Source organism: Lepidothrix coronata, unplaced genomic scaffold (assembly GCF_001604755.1).
Source record: "Lepidothrix coronata isolate B3197 unplaced genomic scaffold, Lepidothrix_coronata-1.0 Scaffold37, whole genome shotgun sequence".
Classification (NCBI taxonomy): Eukaryota; Metazoa; Chordata; class Aves; order Passeriformes; family Pipridae; genus Lepidothrix; species Lepidothrix coronata.
The window spans coordinates 6,643,804-6,649,803 of record NW_016690217.1 but is presented as its reverse complement, the minus strand read 5'-3'; the positions used below and the strand labels follow the sequence as shown (position 1 = coordinate 6,649,803).

Here is a 6,000-nt window from a genome sequence, read left to right as displayed (position 1 = left end):
CAACCAAGTTGATATTTTCCATTTGAACTCACAGTGTACTTCTGAAGAGGGATGGCAATGCTGTGTTCATATGCCAGCACTGACAAAGGTCTGCTTGTCAGTGATACCTTTTACAGCTAAATTTACTCGGGAGTGACAGAAGCAGGTGCACCTTGGCCTGCCAGACACTTGTGCACCCGCATCACGCAGCCTACAGGTCAACTTCCAAAGGAGAAAAAGCCTTGGTCTGCAGAGCAGAGGGTGAGTGAGGCAAACACAACCCAAACTGGGGGGCTTCTCTTCAAAGCCAGCTGGTCTGGCTTTATTCTACAGGAATTTTTTTACCTGCCAGTTTCATCAACAAAGCCCTCAGCAGGTGCTGACGGGTACAACTTCCTGGAGAAGCAGAAGAAGGGCACTGGTGAGTTTTAATCAAAAAAAACAATTAAAAAATAATTATTATGTCATTGGAGTGTTCTGCTTGTCACAGCCCTGGGTGATTCAGCTCTGGGCTTGTGGTTACACTCACACAGCGTTCTTCATGAGAAAGCAGATAAATTTTGTAGCCTGCTTTGTATTTTATTTGATACGGTGTTTGATTTTAGCTTCTGTTGCCAAGAAAAGTTTCTTGAAACTGACTGGATATTTATATCCAGTCAGTTTCTTTCAAACTGTTTCTATGATTCTGAATGGAAAGAACATAGAGGATTACATGCAGGAACAGCAGAACCCAGACAGTGCTGGCTAGGGGTGTACTCTGTGCCCCCCCCCCATCTGCCTCCTTTAAAATAAATGAGTTATCCTGGTAACTTCCAAATAAATCAAAAGGATGTGTTGTCTGTAGACTGCTCATGGTCTTTGGAGTTTCGGCAGACAATTCTGAGCCTTAGAAACTCCTTTTGAACATCAACTAAATTAACAATGTTTAGAGCTTTTTACAAGACTCGATAATCAAAAGATTATCACACAAAACTGTTGCCTTACTTTAAAGTGAAAATGTAAATTATGAAACAGAGGCTACATAAGAGCACTGCTTGACACAGTCCTCTTTAAAGATATTATGAATTTACACATTTCCTTATTTTAAAAGCCCAAATTATGCCTTAAAATATACAAATTATGTGTGTATTCTTTAATTTGCATAAGAACTTAGAAACTAGACAATGAAAAAAAATATTTATTTTTTTTCTAGAACAAAAAGATTTCAATTAATGTGGAAATGCGGGAAAGTGTGACCACATGTTAAAGTAAATATTTGGAGGCTAGAAAAGCATTTTTATTATGAGTTCTATTTCAGGAACTCATTCTTTTAACTTTGTTTCACAGTATTCATTACAAATTGTTGTGTTAAATTGAAAACATTTATTTAAGAGAGTAAACAGACAGAAAACTCGACCATACGAATCTTTTTCAGTAAACAGATTCCATATTCACAATTCACTGCACACCATAGAAGACACTAATGGGGGAGAAAAAGGAATCATATGTCAATATACAGTTAGATTGTTTCTGAAGTTGCTAAACTCTACATGTGAAAATAAATTATTTATCAGCAAGAGATAGATTGAATAGTAATACCTAAATAATAATGTCCTTTTAAAGTTCTCTGATCTTTGATTTTGTTTCTGCTAGGCTGCTTGATGTGGGGAACTCCTACCTCAGTAGAGGTAGATCAGACATAATCAAAAAATAATCAATTTTCTTCATTTGGAGAGACAGAAAACTGCAGAAGATATTATTTTTGTTTCTGAAATGTGCAACATGAAAATAATCACAATTTTGTTTGCTGCAAAGATATCCTACCATAGGTGAGAATAAAAGGCCAGTAGAATAAAACATTACTAGTCAAAACGCAAAGTAAACCTCTAAATATGAAATATACTTTTTCGGATGGAGTATGAAATGTAGAACCCCCAAAACTAGAACTGCCTTTAAAATGAGCAATGCCTGTAAAACTCTGCTGTTACACACATAACGTTTGTAATGTATGGAAAATAAATCCCCTAAACAGTCGTTAAAACCAAGCACTGTTAAATCCAAAGTCAGTAAATAGGAATGGCAGTTCCTGGAGTTAACTAGACATTGCACATGCCGCCCTAACCATGAAAAACATTGGTTTTGAGCCTTTAGTTCTGTACAGTGTAAGTTCATCAGCATTTTACTGTATTGATTGTAAAGGCTCAGAATCAGTAATTAATGTAACAACCTCACGGATAATTGCTTAAAATTCCAGTTAAGTTAGTCTGTATTTCACTGCATTTAGGGAAAAGAGTATTTTGTAAAATGAAAGTTCAGTATAAGACATTTTGCTTTTCTAGTAAAAGATTGTTTAATGTTTCAAAATCTGGAGATTACTCATTAGATAATTTATACCATTAAATTTAAGTGCGTGACCTTTATAGGTCTTTCTGGTTTTTATTTTTGTCATCAACAGACTTCAGCACATTAAGTGAAATTCTACAATATTTCTATTAATGAAATAGTGAAATATTAAAAAATAGGAAAACATTATTTAATTCACTGAAACTTTATAATTATTTCAGCTAGAAATAGAATTAGCCCTAAAATGGCTGGTACACTCCTTTATTTTTGTACCAACTATTCCCCATTAACCATAATCTCTGTTTTCTGTTTTGTAAACTATGGCAATTTATTCTACAACTATCTTTTTATCTTTTTTTATTTTGAAGAGCTACAGTGTAGCTCAGCTTTCAACCACATGTTTGTCTTTTCCAATTAATCCAAGCTTTAGTGTCAGGAAGACATCTATATTAGTTATTCCATACTGCATGTAAATAAAAAATGGGATTTAACCACAGAGTTTTGGCAAAAAACACGTTTTAGTGGCTCTGGGTTGTGTTCTTCAAAAGTTAATTCACGGCTTTTCATATGGTATTATATGGTATTTTGAAAGCATCTCATGCCTTCTCCTTTCACTTATGCTGGTGAAAACTAGACGCTTTCCACCAAAGGCAAGTTGCATATAAAAGTTAGATAAGAAGATGAGATGCATGATAAAAATCTAGGGTGGAAAGTAAGATGAATTGCCTTAATTATTGCTTCAAACAAGAGCACTTAAACCATACAAATTTTCCATTTTATATTTCTATTATAAAGTGTATGAGCAAACATATATATTATATATCTACACATATTAAGTGTGTATATGTCCATATATATATATATACACACACGTACACACACACACACACACATATATATATCAAAGAATACATACATACACTTTAAATTTGTAATTATTTTCCCCTTGGTACAGTAAGTAATATTCTTATTATACAAAATATATAGCTTTCTTCATGGGCTCTCATTAAGTAATGTTTTTGTTCGGACATTCATTGGTTATTAGTCTGAGATGGTCTCCCTGGAAATCAAAGGATGAGGCCACGTCAGGAAGCAATGGAGAATTCTCCACCTTGCCAGTGTGCAGCCACATATGGAACCATTGCCTTTCTTAGGGGCTTCAATGCCCCTGAGCTGTTCTGGTGGCTGCAAAGAATGGCTCTGAAGCCACGCCCCACGCCTGCACCCCACTGTGGCCCATTCCCAAGTGAAGACACTCCCAGCATTCACACACCACTCCCCATGACTGCTCACAGCTCCTCCTTCCTATCCCATTTCAAAAATGCTGTTGCACTGTACATTCACCACAAACAAGGAAGGTCTCAAAATATACCCCTTGTCACAGTGTATAGGTACACAAACTGCTAATAAAATTATCTTCTACAATTAAAGTACGGACAGTTTATTGCATTGTCAGATATGGAGTTTGTTCCTTTGAAAGAAAACTAGCATTATAAAGCAAGTTCTGAAAGCACCATTTAAGAAATTTTCAATAAAGACAAAAGCAATGGTGCATTCTATGCACAGCTCTAAATGCACTAGATTCTAAATCAAGTTCAAAAAATACAGCTTACAAAGAATAAACAACTAGATTTAAGCTCAGGCATATGAGTTTGCTGGAAACATGTAAAATAACTACACAGATAATAATAATAATAATAAATAAAGTAATACACAGAGTGAATGAAAAAAGCAATTACAGCTTTATATATATACACAGCATTGCAAATATATATATATACCCTTATAAACACATATCTATAGCATTACTAGTTCTACTTATATACTTGAAAGTTGTGCTTATAGCATATAAAGCACATGAAGTTCAATCTAATATTAATGTAGCTAATGCACTGTACCCTGAAACATACAATCATCTGACAGAGCAAAAAACTGAAAGCTGAATAGAATGATATGCAGCTGCTAAGGACAAATCCTCCAAAACAAACCTTTCTGTATCTGTGTTGATGGGTTTTGTCTTCTGTTTTGTTTGGGGTTTGTTAAACAAAAAAGCTCTCCCCCAGTAATTTTCATCTCTCTCTCTACTTTCTTTTTGTTGCTATAAGAATGACAATACAGAAGTATACATAATGGATGCTTTCTATAGTTTTTGCTATAGATATCTGGAGCACTTGTTTGTTTTCTTTGCTTTCTAAAGTGGAAGCAGGATACTTTCTATACAATATAACTACACTGCAAATAGCCCTTTCCCTAGTATCCATCCATCTCCTGAACCTGAAATTATTGTAGAAAGAATGCTTGGTAATGATAAATTATTATTGTATTTGATAATTTTAAAGGAAGAGTATACTAATGTTGAGAAAAATAGAAGGGACCGTGAAATAATATACTTGTATATCAGGAAATAGTTCCTACCCTTGGAAAGATACGGCTGTCCATTTCATTATGAGTCCTTGCATTAAATCAGTTCATTAGCCATTTAATACTCCACCACAATCTCACCACAGTGAGATTCTGGGTTGTATTCTTCCTCAGAAATACAAGGGAACTAGCTCCCAATTAGGGCAAAGAAGCACTTGGTTCCTTTAATCCTGGGAGAAAACATTCTTTAAATAGCTTTAAAACTGCTGGGTTTAATCTGCAAAAAGGATGTGGGAACTCCTCATTGAATCTCACTTTAATCCAAAAATTCTTAACCTGTCTACCCCCACTAGCAACAGCCCTCTTAAATTATTTCCTCCCATGTGCCTTTTGCCTCATCTTCCTCGACATGAATATCTACACCCCAAAAAGACACTTCTGTCTCACTCAAGAGCAAGAAAATTTCATAATCCCCTTCCAAATATGTACCCATTCCCCATATCCTGCTCCTATAGCTAAGCTACAATCAAGAGAACAATTAAGTCACATCCAGAGATAATGAGGTTTTACAGCACAGACCTTCCAACTACTATAGATCTAAAAGGTAAAGACAAATGCTAGTTCCACCATATTTATTTGTCAGTCAGAATTTAAAACTAAAGAAGGTAACAATATATTAGGTCAGTTAAAGAAGTTTCAATACATACTCAAATGGACTTAATTAATTGAGTTGTTTAACAAAAAAAAATCCTGATGTTGCCTTTGCATGGTTTTTAGTTGCCTGACAAAAATAATAATCCCCCAATTGCAGGAACTTCAATTTAGCAATCAGGTTTCTTCTCCTTTAACCATGTCAGCGTAGCTATCTATAAAGTCATTGCTGAAACAGGATCTTGCCAGTCTTATTGGTGCAGGCTTGCAGAACATAACAGACCCAAAATGGGAACTTAAACCTGTTTGCATCATACAGGAGCTGTAGAAAGATGCTCAAACTGGATCATATGACAGTAACAGCAATTTCTGACAAAATACATCCAAAACAAAGTACATATCCTTAATGATCTGAGGCTTTAACCTCAGTAATGTCAACTTTTTAAAGTGTTTCCATGGGAAGAGTTATAACCAATGACATCACAGCTGGAGGCTCATGGAAGTTTTAAATAGATAAACATAGGTGGTACAATTACATCTAAAAGCTGACCCAACTATTCTGCAATTGCATTTCATGGTCGCAGAGGTTACGAGGTCTTCTTCACTTATCAAGAAGAGCTGCCAACCTTCAAATGGCCTCCCTAAAATATCTAATAAAATTTTTATATTAATTATTGTTTTTATAAG

At 35.0% G+C, this 6,000-nt stretch overlaps 1 protein-coding gene across 11 annotated transcripts in view; it reads left to right on the top strand.

The window, feature by feature from the left end:
• Positions 1-221: 221 nt before the first annotated feature.
• The window catches only part of MEF2C (myocyte enhancer factor 2C), a 135,297-nt gene continuing 129,518 nt past the window's right edge, over positions 222-6,000 (top strand). For 6 of the 11 annotated variants that reach the window (XM_017812642.1, XM_017812638.1, XM_017812644.1 and 3 more), the window contains exon 1: positions 224-400. The gene's annotated coding sequence lies outside the window, so the exon portion shown is untranslated. Of the gene's footprint in view, positions 401-6,000 lie in introns of all 11 variants that reach the window. The other 5 variants (XM_017812632.1, XM_017812633.1, XM_017812631.1 and 2 more) reach the window with 2 other exon arrangements.